This window comes from Mustela erminea, chromosome 11, assembly GCF_009829155.1.
Source record: "Mustela erminea isolate mMusErm1 chromosome 11, mMusErm1.Pri, whole genome shotgun sequence".
NCBI lineage: Eukaryota > Metazoa > Chordata > Mammalia > Carnivora > Mustelidae > Mustela > Mustela erminea.
This window is the reverse complement of record NC_045624.1, coordinates 13,958,121-13,982,425: the sequence shown is the minus strand read 5'-3', so window position 1 is coordinate 13,982,425 and position 24,305 is coordinate 13,958,121. Positions and strand designations below refer to the sequence as shown.

At 47.1% G+C, this 24,305-nt stretch overlaps 1 protein-coding gene and 1 long non-coding RNA gene across 5 annotated transcripts in view; one reads left to right on the top strand and one right to left on the bottom strand.

Annotated features, from left to right (window-relative positions):
• LOC116569609 overlaps window positions 1–22,115 on the bottom strand; it is a 103,990-nt gene extending 81,875 nt beyond the window's left edge. Inside the window, exon 1 of the long non-coding RNA XR_004277102.1 lies at window positions 21,875–22,115. This is a non-coding gene — a long non-coding RNA (uncharacterized LOC116569609). The remainder of the gene's footprint in view (window positions 1–21,874) is intronic.
• TBXAS1 (thromboxane A synthase 1) overlaps window positions 1–24,305 on the top strand; it is a 168,228-nt gene that overhangs the window by 55,374 nt on the left and 88,549 nt on the right. The gene's annotated exons all lie outside the window — the stretch shown is intronic.

Sequence of the window (24,305 nt, the reverse complement as noted above, 5' to 3'; positions counted from 1 at the left end):
GGCCCCAGTGTTGCCCAAGGGGGCCCCATGCTAGGCTGAAAGAACACCATTTCCCAGCCTTTAAGACCCTGACCAGTTAGGTCAGACCCTGGGTGCCTTGACCATCTCGCACTACTGCTGCAATTGGACACAGTGGCCCTCCATGCCTCACTTTAGTTTGCCTTGAGAACCCATGACTGGTCTTTTCTCATGAACTTACCAAAACCTAACTTGGATCCATTTTGTTCAATTCTGTGGGTAAAACATGCTGTCAGCTGCATGACCATATAACCTGCCATCCAATACAGTACACTGTGCTGGCCGTGAAAGGGGGCAATATTAATAATTATCCCAGGCCAACAGTGGACATGATGACTGTCCTGGATATACTGGGACATCTGGTCACCCTAGTTCTCTGCTACTAGAGCCCTCTTTTTTTCTTGAATTTTCCCTTGTTATGTCTCAGATAATGCTCCTTCTTTAAAAAAAAAAATGAAATTCCAGAATCTGGTGAACAAACATATGTTAAGACCAATTATTTTATTCAAGATTTGACAGACTTGAGTCATATTCTCAACGTGCGTCTTTCAACACTGGAGTCCTAATCATTTTTAGTCTGTTTCTGTATCGCTCCTCCTCAGCCATGGGGTGATTATTAGCAGCTTTTTTCCAGACCTCCAGGTCTGTGACCACTGTGTTAGGTGCAGTAAACTTCTGTTGTGTTCCTAATGTACACGCTAATGGGGTCCAGTGGTTTGGGAACCCTTCTATCCATAAGATCCGTGATGCTTCTTCTCCCGGTGATGATTTTCAAAAGACTGACTTGTCTTTTATGGAAAAGGCCCTACCTGGGAGTTTTGGCTGGGTAAAGTTTTGGCCAAGTTGTTGGCCAAAGTTTTGGCCAAGTTTTCTCACTGCCCTTCAGTTTGCTATATGATCCTGCAAAAGTAATAAATTGTCATACTAGATGCTCTCTGAATTAGTTTGTTACTGCTGCAGAACAAACTGACCTAAAATGCAGGGACTTAAACAATAAATTATTATTCATCACATGTCTAAGGAGTGGCTGGAATCGATTAATCTAAGCTACCCTTGGCTCAACTCAGCTGGGCTTGCTGGTGCATCTGCTGGTCCTCTGGGCAGCCAGCTCACTTAGGCTCAAGTGGGGCAACTCTGCTCTATATATCTCTCATCCTTCTTGGAATATCAAGGAAACCAGGAAAGGCTCTTCTCAAGGTGAAGGCACATATTCAAGAGAGCATACCTAAGAGCACAAGAACATTTTAAGTTTCTGCTGCATCATGTCTGGTAACATCCTATTGGCCAAACCAAGTTCTATGGCCACTCAAAGTCAGGGCAGGAAGCACACTCTGCCCGCAGGGAGGCCAAAGCAAGTCACGTGGCCAAGCCTGACACGGATGGGGCAGGGAGGTGTGTTCCTCTGATGGAAGGGCAGGGAGACGGTGCACATCTTTCAATAATAATTAACTCTATGTAATTCTCTAAGATATCTTTTAGCTTGGTCTTCACTTTTTTCTTACTTGCATAGCTTCTTGCTTTAAGTATGATAGATACTTAATAAAGGCTCAAAGGATTAACCCATTTACCTTTCTCTTACTCTTGTGCTGTTCTACTCCTTTCTCAAAGTTCTCATTCCAGTTCTCTCTTCCCAACAGTCTCAATCTGTGGTTGACTTGACACTGACCTTGGAGACCGTCCCATACATTACTGAGACATAGCAGTGACTCAGAATGACAGCAGCTTCCCTAGAATTTAGGAAAAGGCCTCTCTAAGTTTGAATTCTAGGAATCCATCCCCTGGAGTACTCTTCTGGTACAGATTTTTCAGAGTAGAGCACTTGGGTATTTTAAAATAATTTTAAAATGTCAGATGAAGAGTTTAAAGGGCACTGTATTAACTTGTGGCTGGTGTGGTGTGCATGCCTGTGTGAGAGGTGGGGGGCAAAAAGAAAGAGGGGAGGAGGGAGAGAAAATTAGTCTCTTTGACAACAGGATGTCTAATCAACTCCACCAGCCCAACTTTAACTAACTTACTTAACACCATTTATCCTTTTCATTTCAAGAAAAAGGGAATCGAAGAGACTGATTTCTGATGAGGTTGTAGAGATAGAAACTGCAGTATCATCTCCACTCTTTGTTCCCACCTCTGGTGAAAAGGGAAAATAAGAAAGGGGATGAAATAATTTCTTCCTATAGAACTGCCAACATTTTTCTCCTTTAGAAAAAAAGGTGAGCCATAAAATGCTGACTTCTTTTTAAACATGTCCACTCCTGGATTTGGAGTCAAGATGATGATGGGGCCAAGTCCGGCCTGAGCGCTGAAATCTTGATGAGAATTGGTGTGCTCACCTTTAGAAATGAAAGGGACACCTGGGTGGCTCAGTTGGTTAAGCAGTTGGGAATGTCAAGGATGAACTACGTTCAGTAAAAAGCCTTTCTTTTATACAGTGATTTAGTTGAAGTTATATTAATTTTTAGATCATTTTTATTTTTTAAAAGATATTTATTTATTCATTAATTATTATTTTGGGGAGAGAACGCGCGCATGCACAAGCAGGGGGAGTGGCAGGGGGAGCGGGAGAAGCAGGCTTGCTGCCAAGCGGGGAGCCCAATGAAATGTGGGGCTCAATCCCAGGACCCTGGGATGACATCCCAAGCCAAAGACAGACGCTTAGTGGACGACGGAGCCACCCAGGCACCCCTCACTACTTTTATTTATTTATTTATTTTTAAAGATTTTATTTCTTTATTTGACAGAGAAAGTGAGCACAAGCAGGGGGACAGGCAGAGGGAGAGGGAGAAGCAGGCTCCCTGCAGAGCAGGGGAAGCACGATATGGGACTCTATCCCGGTACTCTGGGATCATTACCTGAGCTAAAGGCAGTGGCTTAACCAACTGAACCACTCAGGTGCCCCTACTTTTATTTTTTTAGAAAATATTACCAAGCCCAGATTGGTCCTCTTAAAAATTAAAATGACAGATCGACGCAGCATCTGACAAGGGAAGCCCCACACTGTTGATGCCATATAGAGAGGCACTGCCTTGCTGGGTGTCGGGACAGTACTCCGTGCTGGGAGAAGCGCGCGCAGAGAGGACCTCCTCTCTGCTCTGGACCTGAAAGCCAAATATGGGGATCATGATGCTTTTTATCTGGTTGTTATCATAGCAACTCAGTCGGAGTCTGGGTCCCCAAACTGGAGATCGGCTCCTTATCCATCCTCCCTCCCACTCCCTGCTATGGGGAAGATACTGCTCGAGAAGCTTTCTGCCAAGAAGGGTTGACAGCATCACTGTTTATTGTCACCGCCACCACCACTGAGAACAAAATGTCTTTACCAAGTATCTAATTATGTAGCCTGCTTTGCCACGCGCTGTGCAGATAAAACTACACATGTTGTCTCTGCCTTCTTTGAACTTGAATGTAAAGCAGATGGACTGGCACGCGTACCTATCCAGTTTTTATTCACAATACTTGGTTTGAACTCTTTTGAATTGCACGGTAGGACCCCTGACAACATAATAGGAAGAAAGTGAGGCTTTACAGCTTTAGACAACCTGCCGTCAGTTAATGATTACTGGTTAGCTCCTTCGGTCTGAGTGTGAGCCCCCAGTTGGATTTATATTCCTTCCTAAACCCTAAAAGAACAGCATCACCATAACCATCAGACACTTGTGATTGGATAGAAACAGGATGGAGATGATTTTCCCCTCCAATTTGTAACTGGCTTTATAATCCAGGGGATGACAAGCCTTTATTAAACTCTTCCTATTAATTACATTTAAGTACTTACGGCACCTAAGTTTAGCTCATTTGTGACTCCTGAAGTCTCCTATCCAAAGCTTCTTTACCCTTCTCTTAGATGTCTTTTAAGGGATAGTTCTGTAGCTGTTCTTTTTAGCTCCGTCTCTATCTCTTCTTGCCCTTACTTTATTTTGACCCTTGATTTCTAGTATAAACTTCACTCCCTCTTGTTGAATTTGATTCTCGTGCTTCTTGGCCTCCATCCTTCTCCACCCGTCCATTTCATTACTGCCCCCTCATTCCTATATCCCTTTAACAAGCCAGATTTGTACAGTGATCTCATATACCCTCCCTGGAATAGTATGTTGTAAGTAGGTAAGCATGCATATTGTACACAATTCATAAAGTACAAACAAGTATTCAGCAGAAAGTGAAACTGACACCCTTCTTGGACCCTTAGCCACTCTTTCCCGGAAGAAACCTCTGCTATCAATTTCCTAACAGTCAGAGGGATAATATATGCTAGATGCTGTTCTTTATCTTGCCTTGTTCATTAATGATATTTGTGAAATTGTCCCATTTCAGTACATTCATTCTTGTTAATAGCTATTCTCTTTTTTAAGATTTTATTTATTTATTTGACAGAGAAAGAGATCGTGAGAACAGGAACACAAGCAGGGGGAGAAGGAGAAGCAGGCTTCCTGCTGAGCTGCGAGCCCCATGTGAGGCTCGATCCCAGGACTCTGGGATCATGACCTGAGCCGAAGGCAGACATTTAATGACTGAATCATCCAGGTGCCCCATAACTGCTATTCTGTTTTTTAAGGATTCCATTGTATGGATGTATCTGAATTCTAAAATTAAGTTTTCAATTGATGAACATATTTTGTGCTCATAAATAATATAGCAGTGAATATTCTTGCATATACATCATTGCTATCTTATGTAAGTATGTCTGTGGGATAAATTCCTAAAACAAATTATTAGGTCAAAGATTATCTACACTTCTAATTTTATTTTAAATGGCTCTGTTTAGGAGTTATATCAATATATATTCTCATAAATATGTATATGAGAGCACCTGGTTCTCTCATGTGATTGCCATTAACATGTGGTGGTCATCATTTTAAGTCTTTACCACTTGACGGTAGTTTTGATTTGCACTTTTCTAATGATGAACAAGCTTCGATATCTTTCATATGTTTAAAATCCATTTTTTTTATGTTTAAAAGCATTTTTTTTCTGAAGACTCCTCTGCCACTTTTCTATTGGATTAGTGATCTTTTCCCAATTTCCCAATTAGTTGTAAAAGCTCTTCACATATTAAAGAAAATAGCCCTTTACAGCTAACATACATTGCAAATATTTTCTCCTATATGTTTAACTTCATTTATTGTTTTTTTTTTTCCAATCAGAAAACATTTGGTTTTTTAATGGTTGAATTCAATCAATTTTAATGGTCTCTACATTTTGGATCTTACTCAAGAAATATATGTTTTTAATTTCCAGTTTTCTGGTGTTTTTTATTTCATCTAAAAAATTTCAGTATTTAATACCTTGAGAATCTACTTGAGAGTAAGGGTAGGAGGAGGCATTCACTCTTACTTTTTTCAGATGGTAGTGTTCCATCTGGAAAGTCATCCTTTTCCAACTGAAATGAACATCACTGTTATCATTTACTAGTGCCCATATCTACATATTTCTGACTTCTGTGCACTAATCCCTTTCCTAATTCCATGTCAGCGCTCCACCAAATAATCTCATGTGCATATCATGAATGCAGTACCTTCTGGTAACTACCAGCAGTAGAATGTTCTCAGAACATCTTTGCAAGCCTCAAAATCTGAAGCAATCTCTCAGGAATCCTTGAGTCCCCAAATTGAAAAAAAAGAAAATCAATTTAGCAAACAAATAAGGCTTTGGTAGAAAAGACCTGGCACTCAGACACAAGGTTCATGCCCATGGGAGGTAGAGGTGTCTCATATGCTTCCAACTTGGAGGTTTTTAGCACCGTTTTTATTTAATTAGCCAGCGCCCATGAACTAACAGCACCTTGTCACCAGGCAGTGAGGAAGTTGAGAACTTTGGGATGCATATGGGAAAGCAACGAAAACAGGAAGGTCATTTCAGTGTTTTTTCAGAAGAGCCAGCGCTTTGAACAGAGTAGGGTCTGGAACATCCGCACGTGAGAGCTCCAAGCCAGTGAGCTCACGTGCTAGACACGTGCGGCAGCAGGATGGCGCTGAGATGGGTTGGCTTAAATGCAGGCGGACGGCTGTTGTCATCAACGTGCAGGACGTTTGCTGGCCGACCTGAAAAGACCTAGAACTCTGGGAATGAAAGGGCTCCGAAGGACTCAGTCTGCTACAGCCCTGCGCCCCCTGGTTGTTCTCTAAGACAACACAAGATGCTTGAACACAGGGGACTTGAAAACGTGGCAGAGTATGGCGTGGGCTGGAACCCATGGCTGCTTTGTTCAAGAAAATACAAGCGTTCAGACTCACACCTGGGCAACTGATAGGGGGCGGAGGGAGCAATATTTGGGTCTCCTGACTTGGTAAAAGTTGAATCTTTCAAGAAAGTGTGGAAAACAAAGCTTAGGATCACCATCTTCAAGTGATGTGAGTCTGAAACCAAAATTAATATGAGACCTGGTGGTCTGCATGCCATAATTATTGAGAATCAGTCTGTGAGTTAAATATCTGTATTCTCGCAGGTCAAAAGAGATCAGTTGCTAACACTCAACTTGCAAGGGCCCATTTTTTTTTTTTTAAGACTTTATTTATTTATTTGAGAGAGAGACAGTGAGAGAGAGCATGAATGAGGAGAAGGTCAGAGGGAGAAGCAGACTCCCCATGGAGCTGGGAGCCTGATGCGGGACTCGATCCCGGGATTCCGGGATCATGACCTGGGCAGAAGGCAGTCGTCCAACCGACTGAGCCACCCAGGCGTCCCGCAAGGGCCCATTTTTAAATGAATAATTACCCTGGTGCTGCATTTTAGGGTAGGGGTGCATTTTTTTTGTAAAAATGAATACAATTGGCTGAATTTTTTTTCTTAGGAGGGCTTTAAGAGAAGGAAGAAAGTTGTCAGCAGGAAAACACATGATAATTACCACCCACTGAAGCATGTAGCCTAATAGGTAGAATTATCAAAGGAACAGTTGTCCTAAGATAAATAGGCAATCTAGACCCAAAAGGACAGGAAGATTCTATTAGCATCCCACTTCTCTTGAATGAGGTTGCTTTTCACCTCTCCTATCCCTATCACAGCCTCTTGTTACACCTGTGTTACTATAAGGCTTCTATTCTTCCTTATGACTTAAGAGTACTCTTTTTCCCTAGTCTTCATCCAAAGACCCTTCTGATGTTTACTGATTTTTTCTGGACTTCGAGTCTCTTCTTTAACTCACCATTTCTCACCACTTCCCTGCCCCCATTCTCATTCTATGACAACCCATCGGTGGGGGTTACTGTGCAGTTCAATGACTCCTACTGTCCAGGTCTTTGGGACCTACACTCCTAAAAATCAGGAGCCCATATGAATTCCCCTTTCTTGGGTAGAAAAACATCAAACAGAGCATGCCAACTTACAGGAGAAAACTGGGGTTCACATTCCAGCTCCAGCTCCCCTATCTGCCCCCTTGTTACCTTGATGGATTTTAAGCCAATCTCTTCCCCTCTCAAAGCCCCAGATTTCTCAAAATAAAATGAGGGATGTGGACTCTATCAGTGACTTCGACACTTGAATTATGAGCCTTGGTGAATAATAACATTTTGCATGGTGATCCAGGTCACGCACACTTGAAATAAAAGTCTTACAAAAGAACATCTTACTACTGTAAGATCCACACTGACCTATTCTATTCTATTATTTCCTGGAAAACAAAACAAAACAAAAAACAAAACAAAAAATACAAGCTTGTCATGGCTCACTGAATCGGTTTCATAACCACTAGTAAGTCAAGATGAGCAATTCGAAAACCAAAGGGCCAGATGATACCTGAAATCTTTGGCAGCTCTAAATGAGGGAGCTGCAAACCAATGGCTCGACTCCAACAGTCATCACTGAAAATGTGATAAGCCCCTGTTTTTATGGTGGTTTCGGACTGTGAGACCCCTGGACAAAATCAGTGGCTGAAATAGAATATAAGCTGAAACCGTCCCTCTGCGGGGGCCGGGGGGAGGGCATCCTGCCCCTCACTCAGCACTTGCTGCCCAAGAATACCTTGCTGTTGCTTCTTTAAAATCACAAGTTCAGGCATTATGACAATTACTGCCCAGGCTTAACCCAGAATCTTTCAAGTGAAAAAGCGTTAACAGAATATATGGGCTGGCAATTTAAAACATCTGTCGGCACTATTTTTGCACTGAGGGTCAATATCTAAGTAGTTCATGGGAAAACTCTGTCTCGGTGAGGTATGGCTATCATTGTGTGCTTCCAAGGGATGGGGCAGCAGAGGGAATGACCCAGACATTCACTGGGGTGGCCAGATACAGAAAACTGACCAGGCTGGGGTTGCTGATGGAGGAGGTTCCAGCCAATGAGCAAAGCACAGTGTTTAAAGGGTTAAGAAATTGGGAGCTCCCCATTCCAGCAAACATGGCCATTGTGAACAGTCCAGGAGAAGGGTGCCCAAAGAGGAGGTCAGTTGGACAAGAATCAGGCATCCAGAAAAGCAGAAATCAGGAAGACCTGTCAGTGGACATGAGGCCCCAACAACAGGGGTGCCGGGTCCTGAGATGGGCCTCTGGGAGGAGAGCAGGGCATCAGCGGGGGAGACGCCTGAGGACAAATCACATACAGGTGCTCAGTCCTCAGACTGGGAGCAGAATGTGAGGTCCAGAATGCAGAAACCAGACCCAGTCCCTGCTGCCAGCTGGGGACAAGAGATCCATCCTGGGGGCAGCAGATCAAGGTTGAGGACGGGATGTCTGGGGTTGTTCCACATCTGGGGAGGGGCTGGGACTGCAGGTGGGGGACAAGCACTTGGCTGGGCTCAGAGGCAAGGAAAAGTCAGCCTCAGATTTTCAGTTTTACACTCCTTCATGTGCGTTCCCCAAATCTACCAGCATAGCGGGTTCAAGACGGAAGAGAGCTCACCCTTCATCAGTGACAACCACATAACGGCATCAGTGACTTCTTTATCCCTCAGGTGACAGCCCTGTACCAGTGTGCCCCCGAACAGTAGAACATCTCAAATTAAAACTGCATGAAAGCTCTATTTCCAACTAATATTTTCAAATAATAAATTCCATATTTAATTGAATTGTACCTGCAACAAATCCAAGTTGTTCAACCCAAAATGCAAAATAGAATTATGTAACCTAGTCATGAATCACTGTGGCATTTGCCAAGGCATTCTCCCATCTGGAAGCAGGTCGAGATAACACATGGCATTAGCAGACATCTTCTGTCGAGAACTCTTCTGCACAGATACTCTCAAAAATTGCACACGCTTACCCAATTCTTATGGCTCTCAACCCTAATTAATTGAGAATGCAAATAGCATCCCTATTCTGTCCAAAAATAAGAATGACACACTATGTTTGATTTCACGATGTAAAAAAAAAAGTCATTTCTAAATTCAAAGGAGCAAATAATTCCCAATTCACACAGAGCTTCAAGTTCTTCTTTGTCCCGATTTTGGGAGCAGAGAAACTTTTTTCAAGTTCCTGGAGCCCTTGAATGATTAAAAAAAAAAAAAATAGGCGAACAGTTTTGAATCTTGCTACATAGGGCAGAAGGCAAAGGCATCTAAATGACTACACCAAATTAACTCTGGATATATAGAACTTTCAAACAAACAAATCACGTATCGTCTCACACGTTTGAAATTCTACTAGGTTTTGGGAATGACCAAATTTTATCTTTAAAATGGACCATTTAGGGGTGCCTGGGTGCCTCTGTCGGTTAAGAATCTTCCTTAGGTTCAGGTCATGATTCCAGAGTCCCAGGATCGAGCCCCACCTCAGGCTCCCTGCTCAGCAGGGTGTCTGCTCTCTCTCTGCCTCAACCCCTCCCTTCTGCTTGTGCTCTCTCTCTCTCTCTCAAATAAATAAATAAAATCTCTTACAAGATAATAAAATGGACCACATGGGGCCCCCGGGTGGCACGGTCCATTAAGCGACCAGCTCCTGGTTTCGGCTCAGGTCATGATCTCATGTGGTGGGATTGAGCCCCACGGCAGGGATTGCTTGAAGATTTTCTCCCGTTCCCCCACTCCCATGCTCTCTTTCTCTCTCTCTAGATAAATAAATAAAGTCTTTATTAAGAAAATAAAATAAAATGGACCATATTCTCCTTTCCTCCCCAAGACCCCTAAATCTTTTAGAGCTTGGGTCATTTACTATGTATTGCAATTATTCCTGGTCTGTCTTAAGTCGGAGACTTCTGCCGCTGGGCACATAAAGTAATTCCTAGCAAGGGGCGGCCAGGTTTTAGGATGCCTGCATGCCTGGAGCATGATCATACATAGCAACTTAATTACTAAAATTAAGTTCCTTGATTATTGTTCGTATCTCAAGACCATGCTCCTCACAACTTCTCCCCCATCACACCCCCAGACTGTAAGAATTTTGCAACCTACTATATGAAATTTCCTACTCCGAGTGAGGCTCACAGTATACTGGCGTATTGACAAAGGCCTGACTCTCTGACACGTTGCCCAGGCTCCCCACATTAACCACTAAGGAGGCACTGTGAGCAAATGATGCTATCTTTGTCCCTGTTTCAAGAGGAAATTAAAACCTCTGCCCTGGGCCTTTGGCTGGTGGATGGCCCGTCGCCACGTGGTAGGTGGACGTGGTGAGTGTGGTCTTTTGTTGTGCTCCAACACCCACCAGCACCTCCTGGTACTACTCAGGCTACAGGGGAAGTGGGCATCTGGTTATTGATCAAGGTTACTGCCCTTCCCAACAGGACCCCTTGGGAAGGAAATCCAGGTCCCATCAGGGTCATCTCCTCCATCTTCTCCATCGCTAACGCAGTGCTCGCTGTGTATGAACCGCCAGAGAGGCCACTGTTGAGTGGACCTTCCACTTTCCTTTGAGACGTGTCTGTAACTCTCCAAGTTCTCTTCTCAAGATTCACCGCCAGACTACGGCTTGTCCCTTGTGACTCACGCGGCTACTCGATCCTTCCGAAGGACTCCAGCTTAAAGATTCTTAACGGCTTCCCTAAAGTTTTAGATGTCTCTGCTAGAGTTTGGGTTCCTCAGACCATTTTAGTTCTTTGTCCTCCTTAGCCCAGGATCCCACTAGGATGTTGTTTCCTGAATGGACACTTAACAACCTGAGTCCTGCCCATCCCAATATCTATACTTGTTAACGAACAATAGGCTGTCCGAGACCCCACAACCGACACCCACTGAATTAAGATTTCATCATAGTAGATGGAATGGGCTTTCGTGCCTCCACATCGCGTGGCTGTGGGATTAGTGGGTCCCCGATTCCTGGTCTGACCGAGGTGTTGAGGGCGGCGTGCATGGAGGACATTTGGCTGAAGGGCTCTTCTTTTGTGGTAAAATACAATGTCAAATTTACCATCTTAATCCTTTTTAAGTGTGCAGTTCTGGGGCATTAAGTACATTGAGACTGCTGGGTACCATCCCACCACCCATCTCCAGGAGCTTCTCCTCCGGAAAGAAAACAAACTTTGTACCCATGAAACAAAGCCTCCCCCGACCTCCTTCCTGTAGCCTCTGGCAACCACCATTCTACTTTCTGGCTTTATGATTTCAACTGCTCCAGGAACTTCAAAGAAGCAGAATGATACCACAGTTGTCCTTTTGTGACGGACTAATTTCACTGAGCATAATGGCCTCAGGGTCCCCCCACGTTGTAGCAGGTGTCAGAATTTCCTTTCTTTTTAGGGCTGAATGATATTTTAAGTATAAACCATGTTTTGTTTATCCATTCATCTGTCTGTGGACCCTTGGGCTGTTCCCACTTTTGGGCTATTGTGCACTGCGTGGCTATGAACGTGGGTGTGCGAGCAGCTCTTCGAGATCTCACTTCCAATTCTCGCATGGAGAGATCCAAAAGCAGAAACACTGGATCATGTGGTAATTCTCTTTTTCATTTTTGAGGCGATGCCCTACTGTTTTCCATACTGACTGCACCATTTTACATGTGGGCAACATTCTGTAACAATGCTTTACTATTCCCTTTGACCATGGCTATGTGGCCATTACTTTTTGCCTCCCAACCTTGAGAGTGAACTCCAGGAGAAATGTAAACTTCCCCATGTGCTCTGGAACCCAACTGGTCAGTGTGAGCCACACATTTCTAACTGGAATGCGTGGCCCCAGTCATCTTGCCCCAGCTTCCTGTTGACTATAAGCCAGCGGGCACATTCTTTACCAGACTAGCCCTGTTATCAACAAATGCCTGAGCTGCACCATCAATTTAGTTCGTTTTAATAAATTCCCAGTAGTCCCCCTCCCGGAGCCCCTTCTCTTCTTATCTCACTCTCTGCCAAACCCTTCACAATTTATGTGTTTACTTTTCGGTTCTGCTTTCAGCCCCTCCAAGCTTCCTCCTTCTCGCCAGGTCACTGTAGCCTTTGTGTCTCACATAAATTTAGTCCTCAGTGTCTGGGACTCCTGTCTATGTCCACTCGCTTGTTCACGAGGCCACGTCTCCTCTCCTGGGCACTGGCCCTTCCCTATCTGGACTTCCCACCTCAAGGAACTTTTCAAGATCATGGCCTTGCTTTGTGACGATTTGCAGGAGGAGGCACGTGGAAGTCCCCCTCGGTCCTCGCGACCTCGCTCACTGAGAGGGGCCGAAGGCCTTCACATCGGGTCCCGTGAAGGAGAGATGGTGTGCCCGGGTGCATAAGCTCGGGAGGAAGTTATGGGGTTTTGGCTGGGATGGAGAAAGGGAGTGAGTACAGGCCAAGGGTGTGCTAGGCCAATGTGATCTTTGGGACAGTGACAGAGAGCATGACCGTGGCAGTGCGGGAGAGGAGACAGACCAAAGCCACGGTGCTAAGGAAGTGGGTTCCTGGAAGGAAGCAGGTGCCCGGGGTCATGGTGGGAGAGGAAAGGGATGGAATTTATAAACAAACAAACAATCCTTCTAATCGCCCGAGTGAGTGATGACAGTGATTTGGCTCATCAGAAATACAAGGTCTAAACGCGAGGGAGAACTTTATCCAGGAAACATCCTGTCGCAGCAGAAGTGAACGACGGACTGGTCCATTCTAAGGAATAAGACACGACTTGACATTCATCCCTGAATGTGGGCTTGGAGTTCTGGAGACAAAAAGGTCCTTCCCCCCATCCTGAGGAGGGGAGCAAGGCAGAGGGAAAGGCAGATCCATCTCTGCTGCGATCAGTGGGAGCTACGGATGAGATACGGAATCCCCGGTGACTTCAGGACAAAGCACCCCAGGCACGGAGCCGCATTAGGAAGGAGATGGGAGGTGTGAGTCCCAGAGTGTGCTTGCAATCTCGAGTCTCTGGCCTTCTGGAGTCTCAGCCTTCGACATCCTTCAACAATCTAACGTGCTGTTTCCCACAGAGTGTCCTTTGGACCATTTCCACGGACAATAATAATCATTACATGGAAAATAAAAAAGGGGGCGTTCCCCCCTGGTCAAATGTGAGAAACACTGGGTTAGTCAAAGGAACACAGGTCTCTTGATCGTGGGGCTTCTCCCAACCCTTCCCGTACTGACGTGCTGGAACACCTCCAAGGGAGACGCTTAGCACGGAGGGTTTATTTGACCACAGAACCTTTTTTGTTTGTTTTCCAGAATGTCTCTTGGGACTAGAATATAGAGAGCAGGCTCTGAGAGAAAACAGTGATCTAACAAATAGCATTTTACTCCCAACGTATTCCCCAGGAAACACAGCCATCGGTGAGAGCTGCTCACTTCCCCACGGTGGATTATCAGTGTTGCGACCCGTAATTACTAATGACCGCCATTTCATGTTCTCCCTCTGTCTGTCTCTGTCTCTGTCTCCATCTCTGTCTCTGTCTCTCTGTGCGTGTGTGTTCATTCTGAGATGCCGTGGAAAATAGGGAACACGCTGCCACGTGTTCTGCATGTGTATTTATTCCCTTGTATCCTCGTACCGTTCTCTCCCCAGCAGACAACCATTCCATTGTCCTTAACTTGCATTGTTCGGGCACGCGTTCCTGCAAACTGTGTATTCGTGTGTATTATCCTTCGCTTATCCCAATGGCTTTGTCCTCGTTCCCTGCTTTGATTTTTTCACTGAGCGCTCTGCTTTCGGGACCCTCACGTCACGGGGCTCCCACAGAGAGTGGGGCTCCACTCTTCCTGCCCATCCCTGTCCCCACTCCTCAGTGTGTGTGTGGGGGGGGTAGGGAGACACGTCATGGCCTCCAGCAAACAGCGCTCCCATGGACCTCCTTTTATGCTTTATGGACTTGTGTGCGCAGGCTACGGGCATGTATCTTGCTTTCATGACTGTAAGAGACATGTACCTTTGTTCCCTGGGGCTGCTTACGGAGTAAGTACCAGTTGGTAACTGTTTTCTGGTCTTCTACTTGAGTCTTGTCCCTTTAGGATAGTATCCCCTGTGACCACCCCAACAACCCTGGGGGTTTTGGTTGAGCTGATTTCATTATCCTCCACTTATATGGAAACACAGGACAAAAATAGTACATGGTTAGCAAGAGCTGAATGCAGGGCTGTGCAGGTTCTCCTTTTTTTTTTTTTTTTAATTTTAAGTAGGCTCCCTGCCCAACATGGGGCTTGAACTCAGAACCCTGAGATTAAGAGCAGCGTGCTCCACGAAATGAGTCAGCCAGACGTCCCTGGTTCTCCTAGTTCCAAGCCCTTTCTGTTCCACGGTCCCCTAGTGTTGTTCCTCGGATGTTCCCAACACTCCCATCTTAGGACATTGGACCCAATGACAAGCCACTTCATTACTTGTTTCCCACGCAGCTCTCAGAATGCACGCTTTGTGCGGATGCGCAGTCTGTCTCCCGTGAGGGGCTATTCCCAGAGCCCACGACGGTGCCCGACATGTAAACAGGGCTCAGGAAGCATCTGCTGAGTGACCAGCATGTACCTTTTGGGATAAAACCTCAACAGGAAGGTCTTGTGATTTTGCTGATTGGGATAATTAGTATTATTTCCTTGGTATATAACGAAAGGAACTTGGGGAAAGGTTCTCATATTAAATCAAGGTTTGGGGCCAACGGTCTATAACCTTTCTCCATCAGTGACCATGGCCGTCAGTTCAGTAGCGAGCCCGCGGAAGCACAGAAGTGATTCACACGCGCCAGTCCGGCCTGGGATCCGCGGAATAAACAGATGAGGGAGGGGCGCCGCTCTCATGACACAAGAGCGGGGCTCCCCTCACTCTGGTCATGCATCAGGTTCTTTGGGGGCTACTAACCCATGTTCCCCTCCCAAGGGGCACCCTCTCCCCTAGCCTAACCCTTGGGGGTCTGCCTACGGTGCCCAAAAGAGCACTGGATTGCCAGCCAGATCTGGGTTCTGGTCTTAGCTTGGCTGTTTGCAGCCGTGGGACTAGAACAAGTGACTGAACCATTGTCCCCAACCTTCAAAAAAAAAAAAAGACATGCACGTGCCTGCTACCTCCCACGTCTGCCATGAAAATCGAAGGAACCGTGAGTGCAGCCTGCCCTGGGAGCGGTGATGATCCGTCCGCTCCTCAGGTCAGTCTCTGAAAGGTCTTACACCAGCAGGTGCCCCCAGGGAGAGCGCCAGCTCCAGGAGCCGTCCCTAGCCGGGGCTGGGGCAAGCTTCCGTCCCCCTGCTACAGGTCCTCAGGAAAGTCAGGCAGCAGTGTCTCTGGCCTTTTGTGGCTCCCAGGGAATTCCTGACCCTCCCCTCCTCCTGGCCGTGACAAGTGTCCAGGTGGTGCCCACGGGTCATCTCTCCTCTTGGGTCCTTCATTTTCCTCCAGCTATGCAATGGGGGAGGGGAGTTTGGGCTAGAAAGATCATCTTGGAGCTTCCTTGTCTCTCTAAAAACACTGTGATCCGGGCCTGCCCCCATCTCTCCCTCACTGTGCCTGAAATTCTTCTGCCACTGAACTCTCTGATCTTTGCCTGCCCAGGACTGCGGGTGCGCCATCCCAGCACTGGGGCTCCTCCCCGGCCCCACTGTCTTCTTTAGAACCGACTCTCCAGCATTTGCGGAGCCTCACTATTCATATTCTGCGCCCACATGGCAGCCGGGGAGAGGAGATTTTGCTAGAGTCTCGCACCAATATATGCCTTGCACGTCCTCTCTACACCCACCAGAATGCATGCGCGCGCGCACACACACACACACACACACACACACAGCCCCCTCCTGTGCCCGGGAACCGACATGCCTGGGCATCACTGTGTGGGCGCAAATATTCAGGGACAGCCAAATGACTATTTTAATGTTTCTTTGTCCCTGCAGTGCCATCTAACTATTTATTTAGTAGCTTGATGCTGTTTGCATCAACAACTTTGCCTTATAGGCTGTTCTTCACGTTTATGATTCTTACTGTGAAAAAAATTGCTTGCCTAACATCTGTTCTGAATTTGTTTTTTCTTTATTTTTATTTATCTATTCCCTGTTGAATTAAATTTGCACCAAGGACAGTAACTCCAATTGGACTCTTCGGTGTCCTTCAGGATTTCTGTACACTTCAATACGTCTCTTAATTACTCTTTTTTTTTTATTGTTATGAGCGAGACGTATATACCCATGCTCGCACAGGCAGACTGGTTTGTGGCTTACCTCTGCCTGTCCCCCTCTGGGGAATAAGTTTTATTAACTGAATAAATTAAATGGGCGGGTATATTCAATAGAGTAGAGAGGTTTATTGTTGTAGGTTTGTTTCAGATAACTAACCGCCCCCCCCAACCCTGCTGCCCAGCAGTTCCCTTTTTCTGCCATAGCTCTGTTCTGGAGGAAGCGTGACGGTAGCTTGACAGAGTCACAGCTCACCAGGACTGGAAGGGCCACTTCATCTTACAGATGAAGAAGCTGAGGGTCAGGGGAGAGGCTAACTTCCTGCCCGAGAGCCAGAGACTCAGGAAAGTAGAGGAAAGCTTGAACCCGCATCTCCTGGCTGCCAGCCTGGGGTTGTTCCTCTGCAGCGTGAGGCCTCCTGGTAGGACGCTGCCGTCACCCAGACACCGCACCAGGGCTGTGGACCTGGGCCCCTCAGGAGCAGGCATTGGCCTGTTTTCCATGGGTGTGGCTGAGCCTGCTTGGGTGAGGGACCAGCGGGAGATGGTCTGCAGGCGGGGAGGGTCACAGGCGGGCCTGGCTCTCATGGACTCCCCTGGGGTCGCTGTGGTTCTCCAGCCTCTTCCAAGGCGGCTTGTGTGAACTCTGCCAAGCCCTCCTTCACCCCCTACTGTCACTACTAGGAACCCACAGTAGGACCTACGACGCGTACTCCTGGCAGGAGCCAAGAAGGTCCGTAAGGAAGGGTGGGGAGACCTGCTTTTCCACTTGATACCTGGAAAATCTACTGGGTGTAGGGACTGTGACCCTAAGATTCAAGGGACCAGCCTAGAGTCACAACATTCTAACTCCATACGCAACACCCTTTCAGCCATCACTTCTCAGCTCGTCCTGGGAGCAGCGTGCCCTTCTCTCTGTTCCTTATGACCTTTTCCACACTCTTTTCGGGGTCTGGGTCCATTTCTTCTAATGGCAGAGAGACAGAGGGGACAGTTTCCCCCATGGCTGGAAGAATTCACTGCTGGCTTCAGCCCTGGCATCGTCCACTCAGCAGATGTTTTAGGCTCGGTTATGCGGGTAGCACTGAGCTGACGGCAGTGGGGAGATTATCCCGCCCTTCCACAAGAAAAAAACAAAAACAAAAACAAACAAACAAACAAAAACCAAAAAAACTCTCACTCATTTCTTGTTTCCTGAAGAAATTTGGCATCTAATTTAGAAGAAAAACACAGACCTAGGCCAAGTTGTACAGAATGGCAGGGAGTAAATGGCTGAATACATGATTAAGCAGACAGCCTGAAGCCATGAACTGGGTAGGCTCATGGGCCAGGGAAGGCAGAGAGGGCTTCCAGGAGGAGGCAGTCCTTGAGTTTGATCTTGAGGGATGATAACAGAGAGATGAGGAGGAAGAAGAAAAAGAGTTTCCCCTCATAAGAACAGTTAGAGAAAGACTTTGAGGTGGGAACGGTTGGAGCACGAGAAGTTGACCATCTGGACCGGGGGACAAAGATGGAGCCGCAGCCTGGTCCATGTCGCCCAAGACCCAGGAGTTAGAGTGGAGGCTCTCTGCTGACTACACTGTCAATGGCGGGCTAAGTCCTCCCCTAAAGGGGGATCTGAGCCACTCGTCTCAGTGTTACCATGTCATGGAACCTCTGATTCAAGTGAAATCATTGGGCAAAGCCATTGGGCGGCAGTGGGGGGGGGGGTGATCTAAGAGTTCTGCGCATTCAGCGCCAACTTCCTCCCGCCCTCTGGCGCTCAGGTGACAGTGCATAGCCGTAACTGAGATCACCAGCGCCAGCCACAAAGGGACACACACTGGTGAAGAAGCCAGTAGAACGGCCCTCCATGCGGACGCTGCTTCCATCACGGTGGGAGAGAAATAGGAAGACCTGTGAGGTTTTGGAAGGAACGGGGACCATGGTGGCTTTTGGAATGCAGGATAAAGGGACACAAGGCTCTGAGGTTTCAAGCCTGGCTTCAAATGGGCCAGTCGCAGGAACTGGGAAGTCAGGAGCATACCAAGTGACTCCCCAGAACGAGAAAGGCAGATTCCGAACCATCCCCCCATTTACTCCTATGTAGGGGGAGCTCTGCTGGCCTCTCAGGGATGCAAGGGAAAAATAAGAATAAAGCTTTATCCTCAAAGAATCCATAGCAGTAAGGAGCCTATCGATAAATAAAACAGAATGAGATGTAAATAAATGAAAGAGTGGACCAGGCACTCTAGATGTCGCAAGAAGGGGTCTGAGAAGGGTCCAGAGAAGAGCGGACAGGTGACCCAATTTCAGAACGAGGTTTCCCAACAAGATGGAGACCGGGATATCACAGGGAAAATTGTGTGTGAAAAGAATGGGGCATGGGGATAAGCTGCAAATCTGGGGAACCACAAATGATCAATTTTTGAGCAACTGTATGTGGCTGTGGTTCCCAAACTACGTGCCTGAGGCAACCCAGGGTGCCACCCATGAATTTCCAGGGGCTTCCTGGGGTATTTTAAATATTCATGGGGAACACAGTGACATCTTTTGGACACTGTGAGAAGTACTCTCAATTTATGTGTCTTCCTTTTCCCAATGTCCACTGAGTTGTTAGAACATGAATAATTATTGAGTTGTTTGGACTTACGTGCTTAAAAAGGAGACTCTTGGGTACCTCCTTCAGCCTTGGGAGGCTATGTAAAGCTCCTAAGTCAGTACCCGTGCCACAAATTGAGAAAGTTTGTGAACCTTGGTAGAAGAGGAATAAGGTAGGGAGAGAGGTTATGGGCTCCTGCAGGGCCCCTGGTGACCGGCCAAGAAGCTGGACCTATTACTTCGAACAATGGAGAGCCATTAGAGGCTTATCAGGCATGTGACAACATAGTCAGCTTCTGCTTTCAAGGGTAGATTTGGTCTTGAGGGAGGAGCTGGTTTGGAGGAGTTGGTTTAAGGGCTACTGCAATGGTCCTCCCCAGAGAGACGGGGCCTCTACCCAGCGGCCTTAGAGGGTGGGACTGGGATACACATGCTCCATTAACATTACTACCACCTGCCCACAACTGTAGTCAGTGCTAATGGCCAAATATAAATAAAAGAAGGTTCCTTTGTTTAAAGCACTCAGAATCACGTGGAAGGACAGCCAAGCACACATCTAACTACTGTTAGTGGAGAACCACTAATAGTCAACCAGGCAGGAAAATGAGAAGGAGGGATGCTGTTCCAGAAAAGTGGGGGGAACAGCATGTGCAAAGGTGTGGAGGTGAGGGATGATGGAGGGTTTCAATGACTCAGGGTGATCATCCATCCGTCCTGGCTCTTGGGGTGATGGGGAATAGGGAGGGATGAGGCTGAAGAACAAGGCAGGGGCTACATTTTGCAGTCTGAGCTGAAGACTGCCCAAGACCTTGATGGTGACCAACCATTGAAGGGTTTAAGATAAAGGAGTGGTACAGTTAGATTTGCATTTTACAAGGTCCCAGGTGCATAGCTGAGTCGGGACCCATGTGTAGACAAGCAGCAGGTTGGGAAGACAAGCCAATGAGTGTCTTGTCTGATGGAGACATACATCTCTGAGTGGGAGATCCCAAGTCCAGCCAGGAAGTGAGAGACAGAGTAGGAGGAGGGCAGGAGGAAGACACGGAGCTGCCCCAGGCCCCACTGAGAGGGGCAGGGCTCCTTATAAAAGGCTGAGTCGATCCATCAGGCTCTGTAGGGCTGAGGTCAGTATATGCCCCCCAGCACGTGTGCAGTGAAGCGTCCGCACGCACGGGGCACACTCCTGCTCCCAGTGACTCCAAACTCCATGGGCCTGTGACTCTGTCACTGCTCCTCTAGGAAAGTGTCCCTGGCAGCTTGAGTCTACTCTGCCTCTCTGCTAACTCAAGCCTCCTGGGCTCTAATGACAGTTTGGATAGCAAGATGCCCCAGTAAGCTGAGCTGGGACAGACTCCCAGGTCTCCTAGGGCCATTCTTTCTCCCAGCACCATGGCCGCTGCCCAGCCCAGAAAGCCAATGACCTAGGACAACTGGCAGTGGACTTCTGTTTAGCCTTTCTCAGAACTTTCTGGAAAGTGAGAGTCTAGGACTCATCACAGTGACCTCCTTCAGGCTCTGCACAACCCCCTGCAACTGCATGCCTACCTCTTCCACACCTACGGGGGGCCAGAGGTTAGGCTTAAGGCCAGGCCAGCATCCCCCCACGTGCCAGGAAATCACACTGTCACCGAGGCAAGGATTTACCAGATGCTTCATGCTTAGTAGCTGCCAGAGAAGCCAAAGGCCCCCATCGATCATTCAGACCCTTCCTGGAAACCAGGAGTCTCTGGATAAGTGTCCAGGTTCCTTCTGCAGACGCTAGGGGCTGGGGGCCACCAGATCATCTGTCCCCCCAGGGGCATGCCTCACCCAGCCTCTTCACCCCCTACAAGTGGCTCTACCAGGGTGCGGCCCACCTGCTGGGGCACGCAGGGAAGGGGGCTCACACTGCTGATGGAGAGGTGATCATAAACAGTGCTTACCTAAAACTTTACTGTGGGCATAACATTCCCCTGTTTTTCATCCAACCCTCCTAGCACACCTCCTTGATTAAGAAACTGGTTCAGAAAGTCGTGGTTTGCTCACGGTGACACAGCTGTGAAATCACAAGGCAGGGCCTTGAACCCAGTTGTGTCACTGCCAACGCCCACCTTGACTCTTAAAAAAGACACCATGGGGCCAATCCGGTGAGAAATCCTTTTTTTTCCCCCCGCTTTGGTCTTTTTCTTATTAGAAAAGTCACACGCACTCATTATAAAATACTGGGACATTAAAGAAATAAAGACAGCATGACAAGTCAGAGTCCCCCAACATTTCCTGCTTCAGATACCAGCACCGTGGGCCAGTACAGCTTCCTCTAGACTTTTTCTAGGGATATTATTAACATGACCCAGCACTGTGCCTGACACAGAGTTTGGCTCAGTAAATGCTTGTTGGGTGAACTGATACAGTTGGATGGGCTAGTATTTATTTACACAACTACATGTACTAGTTTACAATGTGCTTTTCTGTTCAGCTGTGTAACCTGCCCATCCTCTCATGGCAGGTCCTGTAGGCACCTCTGATGAACAGCCTGGAGAGCTGGGCTGCCCCTGACAGGTGCAGGACTCCTGGCACAGGGCCAGGCAGTCCACAGGCTAATACCAGCAGGCTACCTCACTTCGGTGACCAGAAGGCAATTATCAGCTATCTTGATTGAACTGACTGGTCAGTTAAAAAAAAAAAAAAACACACACACACACAAAACAGAAAATCTGCCAATTAAACAGTCAAACAAGTAGGTTTTCTTGTTTGCACAATATTTCATGATTGGCCTAAATTTTCTCTTCAACCAGTTGCTCTGGAGTTCAATACGCAGATTCTTATGTGCATAAATAAACATAAATGAACATAATGGCTAAGAACTTTTACCAAAAGGTGAAGCAAGAACTTACCTTTGTAACTGGGCTGGCAGGTGGGGGCTGGGGGTCTGGTCAGTGAAACAAGAAGCTAGTCTGTGTTTCCTCCTCGGAAAGAACCCGTCGACGCAGCTGGTGGCTTGGTGGCTTCCTCTCACTCACCTGCTCAGCGTTGAACAGCTCCACAGATCAGGCGGCCCTGGAGTAGCGCGTCCTTGGGCAACTTCTTTCCCTTAGCCTCAGTGTCCTATTCTGAAAAGTGGGTATAGTAACTACCGCATCCACGTCCCGTAAGGATAAGACAAGATCATATGGGCAACGCACCTAGAACAAGGCCTGGCAGGTGGTAAGTGTGCAGTGAATGCTAACAGCTTTGGTTCGTGCAAAGGTCCTGAGGACAGCCCTCAACCCGGTCCAACACCTCACTGGCTCATTGCACTGATCTAGGGAGTGCCTTCACACCCTATAGAGAGGAGACTTAACATTCAAAGACCATGATGTAATTTTCTTTTTATTTCATAGGAATTAAAGGCTTCAAAGCCACACCAGACTGTAGAGATTATCATGTTTTCCTTCCATATTTCAGAGACAAGGAAGCTGGAGCCCAGAACTAGTGTCTGGGTGGGTGGCAACGCTGGCTGATCCCAGATCCAGCCTCCTGGGCTCGGGTGCATATTACTGGGCAGCAGGTACCCCCTATCTCAGGGAGCAGTAAGATGCCCCCTTACCTTCACACTGATGTACCAAACTGAGATCAGCCCCCTTGGGGAAGTACATTTTGAGAGGCAGGAGGGTGTCAGGTATTCACAAAGCTAAGGAGGAAAGGGGGCACCATCTTGGTTAGGACTTCTGGCTAACAAACGATAGAAACCCAACTCACATGACCTAAAGTACACACGCTATGACTGAAGTGTGGGGAATCCGGGAAGGGCAGCAGCAGGCAAAGCTTCGAACTGGACTATGTACTTCCTTGACACTCCCTTTGTCTGAAATCTCTGCTCGTTCCTGTTTGCTCCTTCTGCGGACAGTTCCTACCACGCGGTAGAAAGATGGCGGCCAACTGCCCTGTTCCCCTTTATCCCCAATTTAGCAGCTCTAGGAGAAAGCTGAAGCTTTCTCCCTGCAGTCTGCATGTATAGATCCAATGTAGGATTCTAACTGGCCCTGACTGGGTCATGTGTCCACCCCAGGACCAGTCAGTGTTGCCAAGGAGATGAGTCATTGTGATTGGCATGCCTGGGTGGCGAGTCCATCCATGACCAGACGCTGGGAGTGGACTTGGTGGTGGAATGGCAAAGTGCTATCATCAACAGCTCCTCTAGTACCGCACGGAATAGGGGAGGCCGCCTCCTGAGGCGGCACTGGGCAGACAGGAAGGCCAGAGCCCTCCCAGGTACCCAAGAGGGGACCCCAAAAAACAATCTTCATTACATTTTTCTCTGTTCGAAATTTTTCTGGGAGCTCCTCAAACTAGAGATGAGTGTTTGTGTAAATATAAATTCACAAGATTACGCAATTTACATGTAAAATGGGGCCAGTTTTCTCACGAGGTTCATAAACAGTCTCTGAAGCAATTCTAAAGGAATTGTGACAAAATTGTTTTTAGCATTAGCAATATTACTAGAAAAAAGCACAAGAACTCCCAAGGTGCCCACTTGGAAGGACAACTTCCATTTGAATATAGAAGCATTATTTTGTTGTTGTTGTTGTTTTTAAAATCCAGATCACATGTAAAATTATTTGGGTAATAACTAAATCAATACAAATATATTGCCAGAATATGGGTGCACCCTAATGTAAATCCTTTTGTTTTAGGTCTAAGAATATAGGGAAATGAGAATGAGTGTGAACTTCGGTTAAATATAGAGCAGGATTTTTAGCTGTGGATCCCCAGGCTGGTCACCCTCAGGACCTTGTTAAAAGGGACCAGATTCCACCCCAGAGACTCTGGTCAGGCAGGTCTAGGTGGGGCAGGCATTGTTTTCTGAGTGCTCCACAGACAGTTCTGACCAGTCACTGAGGCTGAAAAATCACCCCCTTCAGAGAGCATTTCCCAGAGTGTGGGCCTTCGTTGTCTCCTGGCATCAGAATGTGGAGAGCCTGTTAAAAATGCGGATTCTTGGCCCCGCCCAGGCCTACTTGGTCTGACTTGGGGAGGAGCAGAGCAGGGACTGTGTACATCAAGCTCCCAGGTGACTTAAAACATTTCACTGTTTTGAGAGAATTCTAGATTGATCGGAAGTTGCAAAAAAGGTACAGAGAGGTCCTGTGTACCCTTTACCCAGTTTCCCCCAGGGATGACCTCCCAAATAACTGTAGGACATTATCAAACCAGGAAACTTACTGGTTTGATAAACTGGTACAACCCACAATACTTATTCAGATTTTATCAGGTTTACACGCACTTGTGTGTGTGTGTGTGTGTGTGTGTACAGATCTATGTGGTTTTATGTGTGTGACCACTGCC